At 40.2% G+C, this 26,991-nt stretch overlaps 1 long non-coding RNA gene across 2 annotated transcripts in view; it reads right to left on the bottom strand.

Annotated features, from left to right (window-relative positions):
* The window catches only part of LOC108634200, a 34,399-nt gene that overhangs the window by 1,394 nt on the left and 6,014 nt on the right, over positions 1-26,991 (bottom strand). The window contains exons 2-4 of one of the 2 annotated variants that reach the window (XR_001917454.1): positions 17,948-18,019; positions 17,674-17,864; positions 6,551-6,604 (exon numbers count right to left, since the gene is read on the bottom strand). This is a non-coding gene — a long non-coding RNA (uncharacterized LOC108634200). Of the gene's footprint in view, positions 1-6,550; positions 6,605-17,213; positions 17,865-17,947; positions 18,020-26,991 lie in introns of those variants that run through there. The other variant, XR_001917453.1, reaches the window with a different exon arrangement.

The following is a 26,991-nucleotide window of genomic DNA, read 5'->3' as shown; positions in this document are numbered from 1 at the left end:
TGATGCGTGAAGCAGGGCACCCAAAGCCGGTGCTCTGGGACAACCTAGAGGGGTAGGATGTGGAGGGCTCAGGGTGGGGGTTTCAGGATGGGAGGGGACATATGTATGTCTATAGCCGATTCAGGCTGATGTATGGCAAAAACCATCACAACACTGTAAAGTAATTGTTTTCCAAATAAAATAAATTAGTTAATTTAAAAAGTAAAATAAATAAAAGAATACAAGTAATATACCTAGCAACAAGAGACCACATGTGAGTATGTAAACTAAGAACTTTCATTAGACGCAGCCTGGATCTTCTCGAGTTGTCTGACCAGTCTGTTCGACCCCGACTGCTGTCTTCAAGAGAAATGATCTGTTGGCATCGTACATAAAGTTTACCAAGGATGTCTGCACGCACCAGATGAGAGATGGGTCACTGTGACTACTTATAGGGTTGAGGAAGAAGTGTTACCTTTTCAGGAGTTACGTGGATGGTGTCAGAGGAGGAAAAACTGATCTATATGCTTGAGCAAGTACATCTGCCATTGAGGAAGCCTGATTAATGCTTTATACAGACAACACACACTAGTGGGGAGGGAGGAGTTTCAGACAGGCAGAGAAAACCTCATGCTTAATTTTTTCTCATCTTGCCTTAAAATATGAATTTTTATTTCATCAAGAAGAAACTCAAAGAAGTATATCCTGTTTTAGAGTCAAACTGTTCTATCAGGAGCATAACTCCAGTTCTCATTGGTGGTGAAATTCCTGGCCTTTCCTCAGTATTCTTGGACCCCAATCCTCCTTTTCAAACATACTGATAAATATTTTCTTTCAACCATGCCTCAGCCTCTGAGCCATGCTATTACTCATATTCTTCCCTATGTTCAGAATGTCCTGCTCTCTCTGTTCAGGTTCAAGTCCTACCCATCCTTCAAGAGCCAGTTCACGTTCTGAGGTTCTTCCTTACCCAGCTCCGCTGGCAGCAATGACCAGATATTTCTTCCTCTCCATCACTTCCTGTATCTGTACCTGCTATATATAAATATATTTAATTTCTACATCTTCCTCAAATAAAGTCTAATATAATACCTTGTACAAGGTCCAGATTTTGTATCTTTTTCTTGAATAAAATAACTTTTAATGTGACTTTTACTGAGTCATGCTTGAGACTGATGAAATAATTAGGATGGGGCCTCAAAGGTCCATAGAGTCCCAAAGCGAAACTCTTTAGTAAAACTTTAGCTTAGTCAGAGGTTGGATGTACTTTTATCAGTACCTGTATATCATGTTTGCTTGCAGTCTCTCCCAGCAAGGAATTGTGAAGAAATCAATACACTTCCTATAACCACTCTTGGAGACTAAGAGAATAAACCTTATAGCCTAGTACTTCAGTACTTCCCCACCACTATACGTACATACATACATCATGACAAAGACGTTTATTTCCATTATTTTTTAAATTAAAATCCTAAAATTAACTTTTTAGTTTTTCCCCGCTTGGTGTCTTCAGAAGTTTGTTTTGTTGAAGCTACAACTCTGTTCTCTCCATGTACCAGCTTCACATAATTTTAAGGAATAAATTAAATTTGGCTCTGAGGTCCACGGAGGCATGGGTTATGAAACCTACCTATTTTTTTCTGTATCTGCCTGAAGAGTCTTGAGTTGATTCAACCATGGTCTTCTCCTTAAAGCGTCAGTACCTTCCCTCTGACACAAAACTTTATTTTTTAAAAACTTAATTTTTCTTTTGACAAATTGAAGTGCTTACATAATTTCTGATTTCAAAGCTGTGGAGATAAATTATGTAATTCAGGGGCCTGGATAGTTAATTATGATCCTGTCCAGTAAATACATGATGCTTTCTAAGTCTGGTGTCTACAGAAGTCCTGTTGCTATGCATAGCAAGGAAAACTAATCTGTGGTCACAGAATGAACTGCTAAATTTGGCTGGCCACCTTGTGAATGTATTTAATCACCAGACTGCCAAATAGGAAAACCATTGATCTTGGATCAGTAGTTTCACTTTCATGAGTGAGGAATGAAGAATATTTGAAGTTAGGAAGAGGCTACCTCCCCAACTTTATTTCTCACTGATAGCAAAGTGCCAAGATATTTCCACCTCTCTTTGAGTAAAGAATGAAAAGAGTATGCTTGAGTCAAGCACAAGTGAAGTATTAATAGTTCCATTGAATTTGTGAAACAGCCACTACTTAAGAAGTCCAGCTGATGAATGTGATTCCTTAGGGATTCAGTCAGCAGAGTCTTGGGAGTGCCTCAGAAATCAAAACAAAGCAATTGTTTCATCTACAACAGGGAGGATACTTCATATAATCATGAGAACAGGAAACGTGTTGGCCTGAGGTCCACATTATATCAGTTGGTTTAGAGTGCCATCTAAACTGGTTCTGCACCAGTCAGCTTTTCGCTCTCCTGCCTCCAAGTTCTGTCTCTTTCTCTGCAGGATTAGTCACGTTGACTTTTCCGGTTCTGCAGTTTTTTCTTGAACCAGAACCAGGAATTTCTTACTGACAGATAAGAGAGAGATAATTTCACTGTGATGTTGTCCTTTTTTTTTTTTTCTTAATTTCTAAGAATTTCATACATGTGGTCAAATGCGACTGAAATGTGGGGTCTGCTCATGTTTTACTGGTGGTGTTTGTTCAGAGGTGGGAGCATGGAGGAAGAAGGGCCTGGAATCCATAGCACACTGAAAGAAGATCTATTCATTTACTTGTTGTTTAGTTGCTAAGTCACGTCCAACTCTTGTGATCCCGAGGACTGTAGCCAAGGTTCCTCTGTCCATGGGATTTTCCAGGACAGAAGACTGGAGTGGGTTGCCACTTCTTTCTCCAGGGAATCATCCCAACCCAGGAATCAAACCCAAGTCTCCTGAGCAAGAGGCAGCTCCTGCATTGCAGGCAGAGTCTTTACCACTGAGCCACAGGGGAAGACCAGTTCATTTGTCTGACTTCTCCCTAATCTGTACTCTTCCCCCAGAGCGGGATATATATTCCCACTTGCTGCTGTATTCCCAGTGTCTTTCTTAGTGTCTGGTGCACCAGTGAATGTTACTAGAAGAAATGAACTGTACAGAAGAGGAAGACAAGTGATAGACTTTGAGATGTTTTGCAGAACATAAAATACCTAAAAGGGTCATGAATCCCCCCTATTGGTTTCTTAAGAGTGGACATTTGGAGTGGACCTGGGAGTGATCTTCTCAGTGTTAACCATAGCAGCAGAGTCCAGAGTCAGGACCAACAAGAATTTGTTCATGAATAAAGATGTGTTTCAAGGGTCTAATGCTTTTTAAAACTATCATCAAGGCTTATATAGCAGCTACATCTGCGAATGTGAATGAAGAGGAAGCCAGCGTGAGAATGTGATTTTTATCCCTCGTTTCAAGTAGACAGATTAGATGGTGTTTTTCTAGTACAGCAGGCTCATTTGTTCTGTGTAGCTTTCTCCAACCTTCTCCCCATTGGGAAGAAATAACTCCTCGGTGTTAGGATAGCAACCTCACACATCTCTTAGCATTGCTACTCTTAAAACATATTTCACTTTCAATAAATCAAGATCCTTGCTGGAAAGGGAAATGGAAAGGAAACTAAGGGTTGATTGACTCAGCGTTCCATCAGATACAATACTCGATTTTTAAAATATTCTGTGCCTCATTTTTTAATAGCTTTATTTTTTTTATGTATTTGTTTTCGGCCGTGCTGGGTCATCACCGCCACATAGGCTCTTCTCTAGTTGTGGAGGTGGGGGGGCTCCTCTCTAGTTGCAGTGTGTGGGCCTCTCGTTGTGGGGGCTGCTCTTGTTATGGAGCGTGGGCTCTGGGGTGTGCAGACTTCAGTGGTGGCAGCCTGTGGGCTCAGTAGTTGTGACTCTCAAGCTCTAGAGCACAGGCTCACTAGTTCTGGCACATGGCCATACGTTGCTCTGCGGCACGTGGGATCATTCTAGACGAGGGGATCAAACCTGTGTCTCCTGCATTGGCAGGCAGATTCTTTACCACTGAGCCACCAGGGAAGCCCTGTTCTCTGTTTTAATCACTTAATTGTATAGGTACTATTTGCCTATTTTTCAGATGAAAAGCTAAACAGAGATGAACAGAACCCAACCAGGAGTCAATGGTGTTTCCAAGATCCCTAAACTTTACTGACAGCAGTATCTATCTTTTCTTCATAGTTCATGTATCTCAGGAAGCTTAACGTGGGGTGCCCTTCTTGTTACTCACTGACACTCAACAACCCTTTTCCACCTGTTTTTTCTCCAAAACACAGGTTCTCAAATGTCAGTTCATTAATGTGAAAGGGATGATGAACTTAGAAAAATTTACAATAGGAGTGACAATTTCAGATAAGGCATCAAATGATGCGAAAACTAGTGGACAAGCATTTCTGTTTCTGCTTAGGATGTAGGAAGTGGCAAGCAAATGTCAGTGCTGCCTTAACAATAAGAAAAAGTTAGGTGATTTACAAAATCATAAATTATTTTGAAACTGTTAGGTAGTTAGAATAGGAAAAAGGAGTCCAAAATGGCTGTGGCTAAAACACAAAGAAGGGGAAAACCCACAAAAATAGAACAAAGGAGGGTCCAAGGACTGAAGTGAGGACCTCAGGTAAAAGAAACAGCCCTCCTGGCTAGCCCAGTTTACATAGGGCAGGCTTGAGGGGAGGAGAAAAAACATAAAAAGAGGAGCCAAAATTGAGCTGGAAGCTTCTCTTTTCTTTGCATCTTTTGGGTTGACCTTCCCTCACGCCTCGAGGATGTATTTTTCTTTGTTTTCTAAATAAAACTGAGCTGTAACGCGGAGCTGTAACACTGGCCTATCCAAGGAAATTACACAGGGCTGTAACAATGGTCCGGCCATTGCTTCAAATTTTTGTTGTGACAAGACAGAACCGAGGAAATTACAAACTCCCCCGAGAGTTAAGACTTCAAGGCAAAGCAACTGAATTTCAATGTATAGCATAAACCTCTGAGAAGAGATTAGACTAAGGAATTATTTTATCTTTGACAGAACAGTAGAGGACAGTTTTGCTCTCATCAAAGCAGTTGAAGAGGAAGAAATCAGCTACCAAATGCTGAAAATCAGTGGGCAGGATAGCTTATCAGTTTAAAATGACTGTAAGAACCTGGCCTGTGGAATGGAACTTGTGTGTTAGCATGAACTCCCCTTGTGTCCAGACCAGAAGTGTTCCTGTGTAAGACCGGGTGCAGGGCTGAAGATAGCACAGAGACTCCCCCTCAGTGAAACTAGTGTGCAGGTGATTGGTTAGTGATTGGTTGTCATTGGGAAAAAGTTGCAAATTACCTCTCACTTGGCTGGAAACGTGTCTCATATAAAACACAACTTTTAAGCCAACTGCAAGAGGGGTAGTGCCCTCTCGGACATGTAGGGCCCAGAGAAAGTTCCTCTGTTTATGTGAAACTGATGATGTGAAAAATATCTATTACCCAGGAAAAATAGGAAACTCTCCCAGTCCTGGGACCCGGGGGGGTGGGGAGGGGAATCCCCTTCTCCTGGGCAAAGTGTAGCATTAAAAGACTTCTGTCTTTGGGAAAGGTGAAAGAAAAGCTCCTGGACCCTGGTTGCTGGACTGACACAGCAGAGTTCAGTTACTACTGGGAGATGGTTAGGAAACTCTTTCCTGCCCAAGACCTGACCCTGAGAGGAAAAACAAAACAAAACATCTTGGAAAGGAGCAGGAATGCAGAAAAATTATGACTCCAAGGCCAGACATATAGGGCCTGCCTAAGATGGAGGCATGCATTTTATTTATGATAATTAAGCGTAGTAATGACATTCCATGTTATGATTCTTTTCTAATCACTTAATTCACATGATGTCCATATTGCCAAGTTGAAAGCCCTGATTGTGATTTTCAGCATCCATTAGACATGCAGAAGTTACATTCAGCCTCTGTAATCACACTGACCCACCCTCAATCATCTTATTACATTCCACTCTACCCTACATGTGGAGGGGGAAATGACAACCCACTCCAGTATTCTTTCCTGGAGAATCCTATGGACAGAGGAGCCTGGAGAGCTACAGTCTGTGGGGTCACAAGACTCGGACATCACTGAGTGACTAAACCACCACCTACTCTGTATGGACTTCCTCCTGGTGGCTCAGTGGTAAAGAATCCTCCTGCAATGCAGGAGACGATCCCTAGGTTGGGAAGATCCCCTGGAAGAGGGCATGGCAACCCACTCCAGTATTCTTGCCTTGAGAATCCCATGGACAGAGGAGCCTGGTGGGCTACAGCCCATAGTGTTGCAAAGAATTAGACATGACTGAAGTGACTTGGCACGCATGCTTGCCCTACACGATATAACACAAGTTCTAATAAGCCTTCTAGACATCAAACATCACATCTTCTGCGAAGAAGTCTTTCCTAGCACTCTAGGCTGAATTAATTTTTCCATCTATTCTAGAAAATGAGACTGTTTATCACAGTTCATGAAAATGTCATTAATTTTGCAAAGCTAAGGCTAATTCCAAGCCTATACATTTATAAGCTTTAGTATTCAAATACTACCCCACCACGAATACACTTACCTGACTCTTGTAAAATTCTCATCCCCATTGAACTCATTTGAAACCACACATAAGCTAAGAAATAAAGACAAGATATATTTATCTTAGTGTTTTCACTTTGATTTCTTTGGGATCATACAGTAAGCTGGGCATCCTTTTGTGTCTGGTTTTTGCTATTCTAGACAAACTGAAATTACTTTGTCCAAATAAATAATGCTGTCAACTTATAAAATAAGAGTATATATATTTTTATACTGGTTGGACATTGATAGCCCTAGCCAGAAAACTGCCTACTGCTGCATGACAACAAGACATATGGAAACAAAAAGTCTAATAACAGACCGCTTAGAACAAATAGACTTGGAACAAAAGCAAAGGTTTTTGGCTCAGAGTTCTGGGTATTTTACTTAGACCAATGTTTCACAAACTCTGTCTGTGTTTCTCAAGCTGATAATAAGTTTCCCCTGAAATGAATAATTTCCTCGTGAAATACATTGGGGAAATGATGCACAGTGTGATTTACAACGCAAATGGAGTACTCAAAGTTTTTGAGAAGTCCTACGGAAAAGAAGTCTATTATACTTAAACACCTATTTAGATATCTCTCAGAACACTAACATTTTCAGATCAGTCTGGGAGATTTTGACTCTGACTATTATCACAACTCTTTCAAGGCACGTTTTCCTTTTGTTACTCAATATTGTGTCTGTTTGATTGCATAGTACTGAATCCACTGTAGCTAATGCAAAGAGAAAGAAATTTACTAATCTGTGTTAAATGACCTAGAAAAATCTGGGGATAAATAGCGCAACAGAGTTTAGGCTGAACTTTTATCAATGACCCCCAAAGCTTCAGCATTGAACTTCAAGACTTCCCTGGTTGTCCAGTGATTAGGGCTCTGTGCTTCCACTGAAGAGGGTGAGGGTTCAATCCCTGGTTAGGGAACTAAAATCCCACACACCACCAAGGTGCCTCCAAAACATTAAGAAAAAAAAAAAAGAAGAAGAACCATAAATCTACAGGTGCTGCTCTTCCCATTGTAGTCAGGAATCTTCCTGTTAAATCAAGATGATACTGCTGGAGTCAGATCTATAAACTCTCCATTCTGCTGTAAGTCACGTCAGCAGAACATATCCATCACACCTGGCCCTTCTCTCTATTTTATTGCGTGTGTGTGCGTGTTCAATTGCTCAGTCAGGTCCGACTCTTTGTGACCCTATGGACTGTAGCCTACCAGGCTCCTCTGTTCATGGGGTTTTCCAGGCAAGAATACTGGAGTGGATTGCCACTTCCTGCTCCAGGGCATCTTCCAGACTCAGAGATCGACCCTGTGTCTCTTGCATCTTCTGCATTGGCAGGCAGATTCTTTTCCACTGAACCATCAGGGAAGCCCCTTCATTATATTAACCCAGTTTAAATTCAGGTTTCAAGCTTGTGCATCTGGTTTGTAAAACATGCGCATATGCAGAATCTTAGTGTCAAGGGAATATGGAAAAAGTGATTTTTCAGTTTTCCAGCCTCAACAATACTAGGAAGTGATTGAAGTAGATATGGAGATTGTCAATCCACAGTATCCTACACACCATTGCTATTTTCTCCCAGCACGCATGACATTGCAAAGTAATGAGGTTTCTGATGATGCTATGAGAGGAAATAATAATTTTAAAAATTTAAGAGTTAATTTTATGAAGGAAGGAACTACTATTATTACCAGTCTCTAGTTCCTTGGTTGTCCGCCACATTTCTCTGCTGAAAATTATACCCTTGTCCTTCGTACGTAATTTACCATGCAGGAGAACTGTGTGTCTATGTAAATATTGTAGTTTTCCTCAAACTGTACCTGCTAGCTTTAGGATCTAGTGATATACTTTGCCCAAATCAATTATTATTATGATGCTTAACAAGTTGTACTTTTTAATTCCATCATTCCTTATATATTTGTTTGGTGGCTTTCCACTGTAAGGAAGAACTTTCATTATCCCTTTATATATTTACCTATTTTATTTATATCAGGGAAGACTCATAGATTCTTTATTCAAGTGTTATAATCCTTTGCTATCATTGTTTTGATGTTTCAGTTTTTCCTGATTTGGCCAGGAGGAACCACTTAAAGCTGACCCCTGTGCCCTTTTGACATGACCGATCATTATTTGGTGGCTCAGTGGTAAAGAATCCATAGTCACTGCATGAGACACAGGAGATGTGGGTTCGATCCCTGGGTTAGGAAAATCCTTTGGAGGAGAAAATAGCAACCCCCTCCAATATTCTTGCCTGGGAAATCCCATAGACAGAGAAGCCTGGCGGACTAGTCCATGGGATTGCAAAGAGTTGACCTGACTTCACGACAGAGCGTGTGCGTTCGCGCGCGCGCGCGCGCGCACACACACACACACACACACACACACATGATTTTTTAGCAACCTTACTTTCTGTTACCACTAGATGTTTTAGGAACATCTTTTCTCTTCCTTTGTCTGATTCTACAGCTAGTTATTTCTCCCTTGAGTACTTGTTCCTCCATTTAGTGAAGTATGGTGTTTGGAGACCAAGATGTAGGCTATTGTTTTTAATCTTAAAAATAATACCGACAAACTAGCAGATGACATGAAAACAAATTGATATTACATTATTCCTGGAGCATAACAGGTCCTCAATAGAAATCTATTGAATGAATAGAGAACAATTTTTAAAGTAGATTTTAATAAGTAATTTGAGTTTGACAATTTCATCCATTATTCCTGCTCTCCTTAAGTCATTTTGCAGCTGTTGATGGGACAAGCTTAATTCTCCTGAATTTTATACCTAAATCTATCACTCATCTATTCAAATACACTATATTCTGTATTTAATCTAAACCTCTTGTTCTGATGATGAGGCCTGAGACTCTAGGTCATGTGTAAGCATCCGTGCATCTATTTCCTCTGATAATCATGTTCCAGTGAAAATTTGCCAACAACCAAGGATGTGTTTCTCTCTCTCTCTCTCATATACTGTACCAATGCTTGAAAACTTACCTACCCTACCAAACAAATGTTACTCATTCATGAAGTGTTCCCTGATTTCCCTCGTTTCAAGTGATTTATACTTTTTTCACATTCATCGAATCCTGATTGATTTATCTGAATTGTCTCATCTTTCACAATCATTTTATCTCAGAAGCATACTAAGTAGATTTGTCTGGGGCAGCAGGTGGCAACCCACTCCAGTATTCTTGCCTGGAGAATCCCATGGACACAGGAGCCTTTGGGCTATGGTCCATAGTGTCACAGAGAGTCAGACAATTCATTAAATTAGTGTCCTTGTGATGTAAAAAGATACACACACACACACATACACACATTTATATAAATACACATCAGTATGAAAACATCACTGTACTTCACCTGCTTAGTGATATAAAAATAGACATAACTATAATGTTTGCCATGATTTAGGTAGCACATAGTTTTCTAAGCATCATTGTGCCCAAAATACTAAATTTGTTTTAGAAAGAATGCATTTGTAAAAATGTACCCTTTGTATGAAAGGATGAAGCCTGTTAAACTATGTACAAAATATTATGAAAAGTTATGTATTACTAGATACAATATTAAATGAGATTGGCCAATTCAAGTAATTTTTGTTAGAAGAATGCTTGTATCTCTAAAAGAACCCTTGACTGTTTCCAGAATTTGTCTTGATTATAGTAAGGGTGAAATATAATGATTAAAAGAAGGCAAATACTGTAATACAATGCTTTATCATCATTTTAAAGCCAAAAAAGCCTTTTAAAGGAATACTGAATAGAGGCAAAATACAGAGAATATATTTATAGCTCCATTCTTCCCAGGTTGAACTGGAAGTGCAGAAAATTTCCCCAGGAGGATCCCCTTCCACTTCCTTTGTATTTATATACAGACACATGCACACACATTCCCCTGAAGCTCAAGCAAACTGCAGTGCCCCATCTGAGACAGACTGAAAACATCTGTGCACTAGAAGGACTCATTAACTGGGCATCGGGGGACCTGGATAAATAACAGTCTTTTTACCAGGACATTCATGATCTTAATTTTTAAAAGTTCTCCAAGTGATTCCAATATTTAGCTAGACTTAGGATCACTGGCCTCTTGTTGAAAGTGAAAGAGGAGTGTGAAAAAATTGGCTTAAAGCTCAACATGCAGAAAACAAAGATCATGGCATCTGGTCCTATCACTTCATGGCAAATAGATGGGGAAACAGTGGAAACTGGCAGATATTTTGGGCTCCAAAATCACTGCAGATGGTGACTGCAGCCATGAAATAAAAAGACGCTTACTCCTTGGAAGAAAAGTTATGACCAACATAGACAGCATATTCAAAAGCAGAGACATTGCTTTGCCGACTAAGGTCCATCTAGTCAAGGCTATGGTTTTTCCAGTGGTCATGTATAGATGTGAGAGTTGGACTGTAAAGAAAGCTGAGTGCTGAAGAATTGATGCTTTTGAACTGTGGTGTTGGAGAGGACTCGAGAGTACCTTGGACTGCAAGGAGATCCAACTAGTCCATCCTAAAGGAAATCAGTCCTGAATATTCATTGGAAGGACTGAGTGATGTTGAAGCTGAAGCTCCAATACTTTGGCCAACTGATGTGAAGAGCTGACTCATTTGAAAAGACCCTGATTCTGGGAAAGATTGAGGGCAGGAGGAGAAGGGGACGACAGAGGATGAGATGGCTGGATGGTATCACCGACTCAATGGACACGAGTTTGAGCAAACTCCAGGAGTTGGTGATGGACAGGGAGGCCTGGCATGCTGCAATTCATGGGGTCACAAAGAGTTGGACTTGACTGAGCGACTGAACTGAACTGAACTGAGGATTACTGGGTACATAACCTTAAGGTCTCCTTAAATTGTATGGCTCTATTATTTTTTCCCCAAATCTTTCATTTTTCTTTTTTCTTCCTCTTTAGCTTCTTTCTTACTCTTCTCCCCACTTTACTTCTTTTCTCTGTTCTTCTCTTTCCTTTTTGTTCCTTTGACTTCCTGAATAATTGAGGCCAGAAATCATGAAGTGGAGCCAGTATTAGGAAGACGGCCACTATGGCACAAAGAGGGGAGGCAGAACTTGGGGTTGGGGTGGGGGGTAAGGGGGGCATCTTTATGGGGGCATGCTACAGTGATGATACCAGAACCGAAGAGTTGGGGGACACGGCCCCACACAGGGTGCTGAAGCCAGAGCAGGGTGAAGAGGGCATCTGCATGCTGGGGACTGGAACCAACAGTTCTCAGGTCAACCTGGGAACCCAGCCTCCTGCACACCCTTCCTTGACAAGTAGGTGCCTAATTGCTGTCACTGTGCAACACAGCACAAGGTGTGTGGTCCACATGGAATGAGGGCTCCTTGGAGAAATAGCTGTTTCCAGGTCTGAGGACGGGAAAGTACAAAATGATGCTGGGATAAATATCCTGTTCTGATAGAAAGAAAGAAGCACTCCAGGAGTGATGGAGACATGTCAAAATGATGCAGAAGCCAGCTAAAATGGGCTCCCACAGGCCAAATGTGGGACAGTGTGAGCATCAGAATAAAAATAACAGTAATGGATGAAAACCCATTGAATGAAATAGGAAACTATGACTGTAGTGTAACCCTGATAGTTATGGGTTTTTTTCCTCTTTTTTGTGGTCGACATACCTGACTAAAGCTTTTATTTATGAGATATCTTTTCCAAGAGGTGTTCCCTTCAATGGGTACAATAAATGTTAATTGAATGTGGAAGATTTCCTTTTAGTGCATATTGTTTTATTTTACTGTTTTATAAAATATAGGATTGCTAATGCTTTGCCAGTGGTCATGTACGGATGTGAGAGTTGGACTGTGAAGAAAGCTGAGCACAGAAGAATTGATGCTTTTGAACTGTGGTGTTGGAGAAGACTCTAGAGAGTCCCTTGGACTGCAAGGAGATCCAACCAGTCCATTCTGAAGGAGATCAGTCCTGGGATTTCTTTGAAGGGAATGATGCTAAAGCTGAAACTCCAGTACTTTGGCCACCTCATGTGGAGTTGACTCACTGGAAAAGACCCTGATGCTGGGAGGGATTGGGGGCAGGAGGAGAAGGGGACGACTGAGGATGAGATGGTTGGATGGCATCACTAATTCGATGAACGTGAGTCTGAGTGAATTCTGGGAGCTGGTGATGGACAGGGAGGCCTGGCGTGCTGCGATTCATGGGGTCACAAAGAGTCGGACACGACTGAGCAACTGAACTGAACTGAATACTTTGCTGAGTTCTTTCCATGTGTTTTATTTCTTCTTAAAAGCTTCTACTGTGTTTAGATATTTCATGATATGAACACTCGTTCCTTCAATTTTGGTCAGTTTAATGCTGATTTTCTGTTCCACAATTATTTTCTTCCTATGTAAAATCTGAACCATCAGTATGCCTTATCTGTAAACCATTTGTCTTGGGAAACAGGAATTGTTGAGTTGGAGGGCATTAAGTCAAGTGAGGTCAAAGCAGAGGCATATATGCATCAACACAGCTCTCTTTTCTCAGGTCATCCCCTTCACTGAGGACCTGTGGCTTGGATTACCATCTAGGAACTTGACAAATGACCTAAACCCATAAACAAAGTTTCTATGTCTCTATTCCACTGGTATTCCTGCCATTACTTTGATATCTCATGAGGTGCTACTCAAGGACAACTATCGCTGTGTTCTTTCTCGAAACTGAGTGAATCATACTGGGCTAGCAGAGAAGATCGAAGATTCCTAACAAATAACACTGGGGCTTCCCAGGTGATGCCAATGGTAAAGAATCCACCTGCCAATGCAGGAGAGGCTGGTCCCATGCCTGGGTAGGGACCATCCCTTGGAAAAGGAAATGGCAACCCATTCCAGTATTCTTACCTTGAAAATCCCATGGACAGAGGAGCCTGGTGAGCTACAGTCCATGACGTCGCAAAGAGTTGTATATGACTGAGCGACCAAGTACACAGCACAACCAATGGCGTATCCCACGTCAGACTTGTTACTTAACTGCTCTCAAAGATGTCTGCTCTTCAGGGTGGGCTGTAACTCCCACCGCACTTTCTGGCTTTCTCTGCATCCTTAGTGGAACCTGGTTTTCTAGGACCAGCCACTCAGAGCTCAACTGGTGGGAATAGTAATGGCATTTAATAGAATACTGGTGGTAATGTAATTCAATCCTGATAAATTAGTCAAAGAAATTTCTGGAATGTCTATTATAAATAAGGCACTCTGGTGGGTTATAAAGATGAAAAAGACATGATCACTTTTTCTAAACACAACTGAATGCCTTATCACTTTTTGCATCCCCTATCCTTAGCCCAGTAACTAGCAAGGTGCTCAATAAATGTCTTTTTTTAAATTAATTAAACAAAAAGCGCACTGAAAAATAGCAAGAAGCAGAGCTCTTTTATAAATGTGCTCCTCAAGAAATGAGGCAAAGTTTTTTTATAATTCTTTTAAATAAAATGCAACAAAAATGTCAAAATATAAAAACAAGTCAAAAAATTTTTTTCATTTAAATGCCTCATTGAGAACATACTTATCAATGTTTAAATATCATGTACATTGCTTACAGTTCTCTGCTGAAGGTAGGTTTATTTTGCACCCTTGAGCCATCTAGACACTTGAACGGGCATATCTCCTTTGGAAAAGGAAGCAGAAATTAAATTTGCCCCAAAGTCCACAGGCAAGACTACAGGATGCTCAAAGTTAAGTACACTTGATCTTCTGCATCCACGAGTCCCACCTCTACCAGTTCAACCAACAGAACCAACAGACATGGTTGGTTAAATCCAGGTGGTCGAACCAACAGATAATGAGGGCCGAGTGTACTATGCCATTATATAAACAGGACTTGAGAATCCAGATTTCGATATCGACAGGGAGGATGGGAGCATGTCCTGAAACTAATTCCTCATGGATACCAATGGACAACCATAATCAGATCACTTTTAATCCCTTCTCCTGAAGGCTGAGTTATGAATTATGGACAGAGGTTGATGACCGGGATCAAGACCATCCCCATGGAAAAGAAAAAAAAAAGCAAAATGGCTGTCCGGGGAGGCCTTACAAATAGCTGTGAAAAGAAGAGAAGTGAAAAGCAAAGGAGAAAAGGAAAGATACAAGCATCTGAATGCAGAGTTCCAAAGAATAGCAAGGAGAGATAAGACAGCCTTCCTCAGCGATCAATGCAAAGAAATAGAGGCAAACAACAGAATGGGAAAGACTAGAGATCTCTTCAAGAAAATTAGATATACCAAGGGAACATTTCATGCAAGGATGGGCTCAATAAAGGACAGAAATGGTATGGACCTAACAGAAGCAGAAGATATTAAGAAGAGGTGGCAAGAATACACAGAAGAACTGTACAAAAAAGATCTTCATGACCAAGATAATCACGATGGTGAGATCACTCACCTAGAGCCAGACATCCTGGAATGTGAAGTCAAGAGGGCCTTAGAAAGCATCACTAGGAACAAAGCTGGTGGAGATGATGGAATTCCAGTCGAGCTGTTTCAAATCCTGAAAGATGATGCTGTCAAAGTGCTGCACTCAATATGCCAGCAAATTTGGAAAACTCAGCAGTGGCCACAGGACTGGAAAAGGTCAGTTTTCATTCCAATCCCAAAGAAAGGCAATCCCAAAGAATGCTCAAACTACTGCACAATTGCACTCATCTCACACGCTAGTAAAGTAATGCTCAAAATTCTCCAAGCCAGGCTTCAGCAATACGTGAACCATGAACTTCCTGATGTTCAGTCTGGTTTTAGAAAAGGCAGAGGAACCAGAGATCAAATTGCCAACATCCACGGATCATGGAAGAAGCAAGAGAGTTCCAGAAAAACATCTATTTCTGCTTTATTGACTATGCCAAAGACTTTGACTGTGTGGATCACAATAAACTGTGGAAAATTCTGAAAGAGCTGGGAATACCAGACCACCTGCCTCTTGAGAAATCTATATGCAGGTCAGGAAGCAACAGTTAGAACTGGACATGGAACAACAGACTGGTTCCAAATAGGAAAAGGAGTACATCAAGGCTGTATATTGTCACCCTGTTTATTTAACTTATATGGAGAGTACATCATGAGAAATGCTGGGCTGGAAGAAACACAAGCTGGAATCAAGATTGCTAGGAGAAATATCAATAACCTCAGATGTGTAGATGACACTACCCTTATGGCAGAAAGTGAAGAGGAACTAAAAAGCCTCTTGATGAAAGTGAAAGAGGACAGTGAAAAAGTTGGCTTAAAGCTCAACATTCAGAAAACGAAGATCATGGCATCTGGCCCCATCACTTCATGGAAAATAGATGGGGAAACAGTGGAAACAGTGTCAGACTTTATTTTTGGGGGGTCCAAAATCACTGCAGATGGCGACTGCAGCCATGATGTTAAAAGACTCTTACTCCTTGGAAGGAAAGTTATGACCAGCCTAGATAGTATATTCAAAAGCAGAGACATTACTTTGCCGACTAAGGTCCGTCTAGTCAAGGCTGTGGTTTTTCCAGTAGTCATGTATGGATGTGAGTGTTGGACTGTGAAGAAAGCTGAGCACTGAAGTATTGATGCTTTTGAACTGTGGTGTTGGAAAAGACAAGACTCTTGAGAGTCCCTTGGACTGCAAGGAGATCCAACCAGTCCATTCTGAAGGAGATCAACCCTGGGATTTCTTTAGAAGGAATGATGCTAAAGCTGAAACTCCAGTACTTTGGCCACCTCATGCGAAGAGTTGACTTATTGGGAAAAACTCTGATGCTGGGAGGGATTAGGGGCAGGAGGAGAAGGGGACGACCAAGGATGAGATGGCTGGATGGCATCACTGACTCGATGGACGTGAGTCTGAGTGAACTCCGGGAGATAGTGATGGACAGGGAGGCCTGGCGTGCTGCGATTCATGGGGTCACAAAGAGTCGCACACGACTGAGCGACTGAACTGAACTTACATTAATCAAATGCACTGGGAAGAGAGATACAGAGAAACAGCAAGATACATACATATACACACTTGTGTTCATGTGTGCTAAGTTGCTTCAGTCGTGTCCAACTCTTTGCGACCCCACGGACTGTAGCCCACCAGGGTCCTCTGTCCATGGGATTTTCCAGGCAAGAATACTGGAGTGAATTGCCGTGCCCTCCTCCGGGGGATCTTCCTGACCCAGAGATCGAACCTGCCTCTCTTACGTCTCCTGCAATGCAGGCAGGTTCTTTACCACTAGTGCCCCTGGGAAGCCCTGTACACAAGTACCTAAATATAAATATATATATAAATATAAATAAATATATATATATATATATACAGAAATGGAGTGGGATCAAGAGTGAGAGAAGGAGAAATTCAAGAATCCATGTGTTCTACTCTATGAGAGAGCAAGAGGAATGTTGGCTCCTTCATAGAGTCTCTTTCCACTTGCCCAGGATGATCATCTTATTGAACTGGAATGATTTCAAGATTTAAGAATTTTCTTGCTTAGATACGGCATGGTCACTAATGTAAGCCAATTATTAGGCTGAATCATATAAACTTTTCATTTTTGCAGGTCAAAACTGTCAAATTTTAGCAATTTTCTAGTGTTCCACTGTTTAGATCACGTCCTACTCATTCTGCTGGTGAAGGAGGGATTTCCCTACCCTACGTAATACGAGATAACCAAACACAGGACACCCGAGTCTGGACAAATAAGATTGACGGCTGTTTATTAGTCACATGCTCTCACGGCAGGGGGAGAAGGACATTACTGGCCCTGTAGGGCCGCAAGGATCGCCCTTGGGAGGAGAGTGAATAAGGAGGGGTGGTGGGAGGCAGGCTTTAGAGGATGAAGACAGGCGCCCTCGGTTCCTGTAGGAGACTGTAACTGACTAGGTTGAATAATTTCCCAGATTACAGGAAGCAGAGCAGCAAGGTTGAGGTAGTGTGCAGCTGGTCCAGCTGCCAGGGGAACCAGCTGAGTGAGCAGAGTTTCCTGATCGGCAGGAGGCATATCGGGTAAGCGAGGAACTGCTAGACCCTGGGGACCCTCTGAGCCACGTCAAGGCAGCAAATGAAATTGTCAGTATTAGAATACTTCAACCGCACTTCAACAGGCGTTCAACTGACAGATCAAAGGGTGCTCTATTCCACTGGTGTAGAAGATTTTGTTCTGTTGTATTCATACCTCTGACAAAGAATGTTCTCAGTGATAATTTTTCAATCTGATTTTCTGATAATGTGCTGAGACAGCTGCTGCTTGTTGTGGGCCCAGTACCGGTCCTTCCCTTCTCAGCACCAGCACAGCCTCAATTTTATTCAGGATGACCATGTCCTCAGAAAATTTGGTGTCACAATCTCCATTTCATTGCTGGTAGCCTGGCCAAGAAGATATTGTTAGGGGCTACTGGGAGGATCTTTCCAGAAAGCAGTATTTCCTTAATATAATGTAGCATGCTTACCTAGCCTATCTCTTTGGTTCTTGGCATCTTCCTTTGTTTCTTTCCTTGCACTTAGGCACGAAGGTGCAATACCTGGAAATGAAGAATCATGACTGTGAGAATGATGTAATGCATACGTACCTGTGAAAATTTTCAGGAGTTAGTTAGCATAATTTGAATCTTGGTGTCCACTCACAGCTAGGTGAAAATGTTATGTAAACTTTACGAGTCTGTTTCCTCTCCAGGTGCTTTTCAAGGTCCCTGTGAAAATTTTATCAATACCGTAAAACACTGGTACATTTATTTAAAAATATTTATTGTTTCAACCCCTTAGATCGTAAAAGTATGAAAAGCAAAATGAACATGGGAATGCCCCCTAAAGAGTTTCTAGGGAGGGGAGTCACTACCTTAGAAGAAGAGCATTGTCCTGGGTTATAAATTATTATGAAATAGAAGATATGATAGGCAGTATATTATTCTTGGAGACAGAAGAGGCCGTCAAGAAAGTTTTGTTACTTTTCTTCATCGTGAAGTTTTTCAAAATAGTTATTTATACTTGACTTCGCGCTTTGCCCCTCCCCTAGTCTCTTTCCAGTCTATTCGAATCTATCTTTCCATTTTCTACTCTGTCGCTGCAATGGAGACAGCACTATTATACTCGCCAGTAACTTCATGTCTCTTTAATGAATGTACATTTTTTGGCACCTGGTTTTAATTATCTTTTTGACATCATCTGACCCGATTAAATTCCCCCTCTTTTGTGAAGGACCCCCTTCTCTTCTGTGACACCCCCCCCTCCTCTGTTTTTCCTCCTGACCTCCTTGTTAGCCTGCCAGCTCATCCTTGTTTACTTTCTATCATATGTTGAAATTCCTCAGAGCCAGACCTGAAATCTCTTTCTCTTATCTTTCTATATTCTTGATGATATGATTCATCCCTCGGGGTCAATAATAATTATGTGTCAGTAGTTCCAAATTTTTATCTAAAGCCAAGATTTCTTCTTCAAGTTGCAGACTCCTGACAAATCCCTGCTACCACATGACAAATTATAGTTAAACCTGACTTGCTTTTAACTTCCCACTATGCGAACCCTCTTTTCTTACTTGAGAAAATTAAGAGAGATAGCCCTTGTCCTACAATAAAAGTTTGAAGTTCCAAATCCTTGTTTTTCCATATTTCCTGGTGATGAGCAAATGGGGACATGTCGTAGGATCCATCAATCTGATGCCTCTGCCACAGACTTTGAATGGAGAGCTGGTGACGTAAGGCATGAAAATTTGTGAGACATTTTCTCCGGCCGCGGTGTCAAGGGGAAAAATGATCTAGCAGCTATGGTGGAGCTGGTGGCAGGGCTCAGTGCTCAGAGTTCACAAGGTCAGGGGCGCACTCTGCGGTGGCTATGGCTGGGTTCTCATGGACCAGTTAATGGAATAGTTTGGGCCATTGTTCCTGAATCTGTATTCACGGGCCTGGCTCGGTACCAGAACAGTGATTCTGTGAGCTACTAGATAACATTTTTTTTACTGAAACATAACACTGATACAGACAAGTGACCAAATTCTAAGTGTGTAGGCTTAATGAAATGACTACAAACTAAAAAAATAATGAGTATGTAATCGACACCCCCGGAAGCATCCTTTATGCCTACTTCCTTTCACAGCCTCTCTGACAAATATAACTATAACCATGACTTGTGAAACCACAGATTTGAACTCTATATAATAGTTTCATATAATGTATGTCCTTGGCGTCTGACTTCTTTCACGTAACATTGTATACTTGGGATTCGCCCGCATTTTTGCAGGTGGTTGTCGATTCATTCAGTCTTATTGGTTTATATTTACCATCAGGTGAGAATACACAGTTTATTAATCCATTTTCCTGTATACATCCAAGTAGTTACCAGAGAGGGACTATGTCCACCATTATTTACAACAGTATTGTTTTGAACGCGCCTGTTTTTATCTTTCGGTGAAAATAGGTATGCAATTCAATTGGATACATATTTATGAGTGGAATTTCTGAGTCATAGGGTTTTTGAATGTTCAGTTAGACATTTCCAAACAGTTTTTTAAAGTGATTATTACAATTCACTCTTTTGTTAAAGTGTATAAGCACCCCAGTTCCTGTGTACTATCATCAACATTTTAAATCAACATTTACATTTTAGCCACTTTGGTGACTAGGTAGTTTTGTTGAATGAACTTATTTCGGATTTCCTTTATAAGCAATTGTCTTTGTTCCGACTGCTATAACAAAAACACCATATACCGGGTGGGTGGCTTAAATGAAAATCATTTATGTCTCATAGTTCTGGAGGTTAAGTCTAAGATTATGGTTTTTGCAGATCTAGTGTTTGGAGAGGGCTCACTTCCTGGCTTATAGACAGCCACTTTCTCCCTCTGTCCTCACATGGTTGAGAGAGAGGGAGCAAGGTCTCTGTGTCTTTATGAGGATGCTAGTGCCATAATAAAGGCTCCACCCTAATGACCCAGTCCCCTCCCAAAGGCCACATCTCCAAATACCAGCACGTTGAGGATTGGAGTTTCAATAAACGAATTTGGAGGGGAGATATAAACATTCAGTTTTTAGCAACAATGAAACTGAGCATCTCTTCAAGTGTATATTTTCCATTTGGATAGCCTATGATCGTTTCTCTCTTGAGAGCTCTGCCCTTCCCATTAATTCGTAGGTTTTCTTGTATATTCTGCATATATTGCTTTGGTAACATATGTACGTAACTATTTGTAGGTTTTTGTATACTTTCTGGATAAGATTCCTTTGAGATATATAATATCTTGTCTCAATCTGTGGGTTGATTTTATCTTTTCATTCTCTTACTGATGTCTTTTTATTAAAAAAATTTTTTAAGAATTTTCAAGTTATTCTGTATGTTCAGTGCTTTTTTGACCTAATTAAGAAACAACTGAATTCATGTAGATGTTTTCCCATATTTTCTTCCAAAGAGTTTTTCACCAGCAAGTGATTTTCTGTATAAACCAGACAAAGCTTGCTTACTTTGCTTGCAACTAAGAATCCTGATATTTATTATTACTAGATGTCCCAAGGTACCCCAGATCATAAAAAATAAAGCAAAATTCGTTCTACCTTCAAAAATAGGTCATTCCCTCTGTTATCTGTAAAAGCATGTCCAACCAGCTGTGCAAGCCAGAAATCTAGGAATTATCCTTGATAGCTCCATCTTTCTCAGTTACAATATTTAATCTGTCACCCTAGTAACTATCTATTGCAGTGTAACAAGTTAGTAGTTTAAAACAACAATAACCCATGTTATCTCACAATTTCTGTCATTCAGTAATTCAGAGGTAGCTTGGCTGGGCAATTCTGGCTTGGGAGTTCTCTTCAGGACATAGTCAGATGTCAGCTGAGACTGCACTGATCTGAAAGCTTGACTGGGGCAGAAAAATCTACTTTGAAATTGGTTCATTCACATGGTTTGCAAGTTGGTCCTAGCTGTTGATGTGAAGCCCCATTCTTCTCCATATAGACTTCAAAGGGCTGCTCGAGTATACTCATGACACAGTTGCTAGCTTTCCCCAGAAAGAGTGATCTAAGACACCAAGGCAGAAGTCACAATGCCTTTCATGATCTAACCTCAGTAGTCATAGATTGTCACTTTTGTAACATTCTATTGGTCATGCTGGCCAATTCGACTCAATATGGAAGTAGCTTATAGAAGAGCGTGACTATCAGGAGGTGAGGTTCATTGGGAATCATTTCGGAGGTGACTCCAAAATCATTAAGTCTTCTCTAGCTTCATTTGTTGTTATTAAAATGAAAATACAGAAAGCCTTATTGAATATTCTGATTATAAATGTTATATATTCTGAGGGTAAAGCATTCAAACAATACAAAAACATTTAAAGAAGTAATTACAAGTCATTGGAAATTTCATCTTCTATAGGTTATGGCCAATTTTTTAGATATCTCTTTATGCAAACCCTCTCAGTTTGACCTTCATAATATACCCAGGTTCATAGTACACACCTGTCTTGTTTGCCCTCAACATGTTATAGGCATATGTCCAGTTAATAAATATAAATTTATTTATAGTAATATAGATTTATAGTAATATAGATTTATATTACTATTTTTAATCACTTCCTAGTAATCTACTGTAAGAATTACCAAATTTAACACTATAGGTGGTCCTTTAAGTAATTTCCAGATTACTTTCTGTTTTATACAGTACTGTAGTAGGCAATATTATACATAGATCAAGTCTTCTCTATTTTTGGTGAGAAATATCTCTCAGCTCTGCCACCACTGTGGTTCAAGAAATCGTCATTTTTCTCTTGTTTAATATACATAGCCTCTCTGGACCCCCTCATCTACCGTCATCTCACCAGCAACCAGAGTGATTTTTTTCAAAAAATAAATCTGAACATTTCAGTCTTCAGTAGTTTTAGGAAGATGTCTAAAACCTCTCTGAAGGATGTATTGAGTCTTTCATGATCCGGCTCTTCCTCTATTTGCTGCGCCATTTCCTCACTGGTCCCTTTCACTTTCTCAGTGCCCAGACACATTCAACTTGAGAGCTTCCTCCCTGAATACTGTACTCTCCACTCCCATTTCCTATTTGACTAACTCTTAATCATTCCTAAATACCCAATTTAAGTGCTATTTTCTTAAAGTTCTTTTTTCCATCTAAGTTCCCAAACTAAATTAAACCTCACTCTTAGTCTCTCTTATAGTCTCTCTTATACCTTCCTACCATACTTTTTATTTTAGTCAACAACTCTTTGGGTATTTAGGCAACTATTTACTTACTATCTCTTCTACTGAAGTACTATAAGAATAGGAATCATATTTCTTTTACCTCCCTTAAAGAAATGCCTAACTTAGTAGAGTAAGTCAATGCATACTTTTGAATAGTTTTGAACGAGTGGATGGATGGATGAGAGTGACTTAGTATCTAAAAGGCCAAATGAGCAGGTTGGGAGATTTAGCTGGCCATATCATTTCCCAAAATGACTGGTTCCTGAATGTCTTCTATGAAATTGTCTGTGTCTGGTGAGTGGTGGAGGGGCTGGAGGATTGCACTCTGGTCAACGGGTACAATTTGTAAAGCAGCTCGCAGCAGGTTTCACGCAGAGTGTGAGCTTAATATGTCACTGTTGTTATTGAAGGAACACGCATATAGAAGAGTGGGCACTCTGCGGACACATTTTGCCCTAAATGTGCTGCTGCTAATTATCATGCTCTACTTTAGCTCGATTATATAAACATTTCTGATACTCTTGCACTTTAACTACAAAAGTCACTAGCATTGGCAGGAGATCTCTCAGTCTGAAAAGTCTGTTTCCTCCAATCTTTATTTAATCAGAAGCAACCTAGATTCCATGTTAGTTGAATGCTCTATGGAATAAAATGGCAATGAAAGAGGTATTTTCAACTAGGGCCATAACTTGAACTCTTTAAAATAAAATGCTTCAAGGCTTCAAAAAATGAGGGCATGAAATATTTTTAGTTGTCATTATTCTTTATTTGAGGCTCAGTTTTTAATTCCATGGGCTAACTTGATAACTTTTAGTTTCTTAGAAATACAAAAGGAACAGCAATTTCACAGCTATAAATCAACTTCCTGAAAAGCAAAATTTGGAAACAAGATCTATACAAAGATGAACATTACATACAATGCAAGGGTTTGCTATATTTATTTTTTTCAGTTTCAAAAAAAAATCTACATAGTTGAAATATACAATCTGTGTTACAGACCACTTGTTTTGCTGTGGACCCTCAATTTCTGAACCTTTTGTCAAGCTTCTCTCCTGTTTACAGGTATGATTTGTCTCATGCTGAAGATTCTCTCTATTTGCTGAAACCAGACGTGCATGGGGCTTTCATGCAGTATTTAGGAAACAGGAGTAGTTGCAGAATTTTATTTGCCTCCATCAAGCAATTTTTTGGTGGAAAATAACAAACAAGCTCAATTTCTCCCAAGAGGGAATCATTCTGCCTCACTTCCTGGGATGGAAAGCAATAAAAGAGCAGTTATAAGCTGGATTCTTAATGGCAACTGGAAAATACAAATTTTTAACTTCAATTTTATTCTACTTTCTAAGAATAACACTTTGTGATTTGTGTAACATTATAGGGTTTTTATAATATTTCCATGTTTACTGAAATATACTTTGTGCTTGCTTATACTTTCTTGTTAAAGAATTTTTTTGTGTGTTTGTTATACTTAACACGTTAGCTTAAGTCTTTTCATCATTTCCTTCTGGAATGAGGTTCCCAGAACTTTTTTGATGAAAACACATTTATTGGCTCTGTGCCATGAATACTTGTGCTCAGTACATTTAAGAATTCATACACACACACACACACACACACACACACACACACATACACACAAGAAAAACATGTGCTCATGATCCAGAATCCAGTACAAAGCAAGGACAAGTACCTAGACACCAATAACGCAAGAGAAATGTGGTACTATGTGAAAGGATTGATAAACTAAAAATGCCCCAAAAAAGTCCTGAGCAGAAAAACTATCATTTAGGATATTTGAGTATCTATTAGACACTATATACTTTGTACTTTTATATACTAGGTTTGAATAGTTGACCATTTTTTATGTAAAACAACTCATTTTGTATTTTTATTCATTTGCCAATGAATGAAAAAAGATCTTTAAAGTTCTTGAGTTCACAAACCCAGAATAAAATAAATAAAGGGACGATTTAGAATAAAAAAGTGTGTCTCCAGCCCAGGTATTTGTTTATGGAAAAGCTTCTTAGAGGGTGTCCTTTGAACTAAACTGAGCCTTGAAGGAAGAGTGAATAGACTTTCGAAAAGGCAAAGAAAACAGCCGAGGAAGCCAGCTACCAGGGCACAGGTGTGGACTGGATCTCTGCAGAGGGAGTGAACTCAAGCACAGAAGTGAGCTCTTGGCGCAGAGCTGAGAGCTGATGGAGGACATGAATGCTAATGTACAACTGAGAATGAGGCCAGGAATAAGATAAAAGGGGAGACTGGGCATTAAGTGAGGAGGAAGTTAAGGTGGAGGCATGAATCAGCTTTTAGGAGAAATGAGAGATTAAGATGTAAAAATACATCATGTCACTATATGAACTGAGCTTAAAAAATTCCCATGTCTATTTTTATCTTATACTGAAAAGCGTTCTGGTACCTCACTTCTGCCTTGTGTGTCAGAGACTTAAAATGGTCACCAGTAGCTTTATTATCCTCATCTCCGGGACATATGATTTCTTTGTTCATTTCCCCTGGCAGTTAGGTAAAACCAGTGATAAAGTTCTGGCCAGTGAAGTTTGAGTGGAAGGGATAAGCAGTAAGTACATCCAAGCCTAGCTCATCAAAGCCCCCCATGTCTAATCCTAGCATTTTCACTGCACCACTGGATAAATAGAGAACTGAAAGACCTGCATGAGAGGCAAGGTGAAGGACCTGGGTGCCCAAGAGACTTTATGGGGCAGAGACCATTCACGGACCTACACTTCCACGTCAAGCGAGAAACAAGTTCTGTTTTGAGGTCAGTCACTGGAATTTGGGGACTATTTCTTTCAGCAGTTATTCTACCCATACCCCTTGCTGAATAATCTGCAATAATCATTATCACTGACTTGGACTCTGTCCACTGCTATTCCCAAGAGACTGAACAGTGTGGGAAAAATTGTTTCAACCCCATTGGATACTGCCTCAGCCGGACTCACAATATTGCCATGGAACTCTGCATTCTACTGGCTACAAACTGTTCTCATCCCTTTCATGGCCTAATTTAAAGACTCATCTTTCTCCTTAGGATCTTCCTGCTCCTACTTCCAGCAAGGGAATTGGCTGTTTGGTTTTTAGTTAAGTGCTTATTCAAGAATCATGACCATCTTTGATTTTTTTTCTTACTAAATAATTCTTTAGGTGCTAGAGATATAAGATCGTTATAAATATAATATATAAAATGGCTACAATTTTAAAAGACCGACTATACCAAAAGTTGAACAAGATGTGGAAAAATCAAAACTCTCATGTACTCTAGATGGGAATGCAAAATGGTACAATCACTTTATAAAATTGTTTGGCAATTTTTAAAAAATTTCATCTATCATATAATCCAGTCAATCTACTCCTGGGTAGTTATTCAAAGATCAGAGAGGAAGTCCCCAATAGTACATGGCCAAGAAGAGGTCTTCCACTGAGGATTTTCTGTGGTTTGTGGTTGGAACAACATGTAAACACTTTTCTCTGTTTTTCCCTTGAAACCTCCAGTAAGGTCTGTGTACTTCACTGGGTATTGTGTGTCAGTTGCTTTTTTTATGAAAAGACTGCTGATGATTTGGTTACAATAGCAACATCTGTTGACCCTTTAACTTTGTTCAGGTATTCTACTGTGTGTAGTCACATATATTATCAATTTCAAATCATACAGTCATTTTGAACAGTAATTATTATTACCCTTTTAGAGATTAAAAAACATATGCCCCATGCTAAACCCTAAATGAAACAGATAGCAACAGAAAACTCGCTAAGAATAACATACTGGGAGGTCCCAATGTTTGCCCTCCACATTCCGATTAAAGATAGAGCTGGGACTTCCCTGGTGCTCCAGTGGCTAAGACTGCCCTCTGTCCACACATGGGGCCTGAATTCAATCTCTGGTCAGGGAGCTGGATTCCACATGTCACAACTAAAGGTTCACTTGCCTCAACTAAAGGTCGTGCAGGCTGCAAGTGAGACCTGGTGCAGCCGGGTAAATGAATAAAATAAGTAAGAGGTAAAACAAATACATAAAATAAATGTAAAGATAAAGCTGCTTATGGCCTTTCTTGGCAGTCCAGTGGTTAAGACTCCACGCTGTCAATACAGGGGGCATGGATTCAGCGCGTGGCTGGGGAACTAAAATCTCGCGTCGTGTGGCAACAAGCAAACAAACCAACGGAGCAACAACAGTAACAAAGCGGTAAGCCTGCTTATTTTGCCTCTAATTGGAATTTTGATCATATTTTTATTTCTATTTTTGACCAGTCTCCAGTTAAGTGTTAGTGAGAACCCATTGTGTGCTGGGCTTGAGATTAAAAAGAAAA

Source organism: Capra hircus, chromosome 29 (assembly GCF_001704415.2).
Source record: "Capra hircus breed San Clemente chromosome 29, ASM170441v1, whole genome shotgun sequence".
Lineage (NCBI taxonomy): Eukaryota > Metazoa > Chordata > Mammalia > Artiodactyla > Bovidae > Capra > Capra hircus.
Note: the sequence above shows the minus strand (reverse complement) of the source record. Positions and strands in the feature narration are given on the sequence as shown.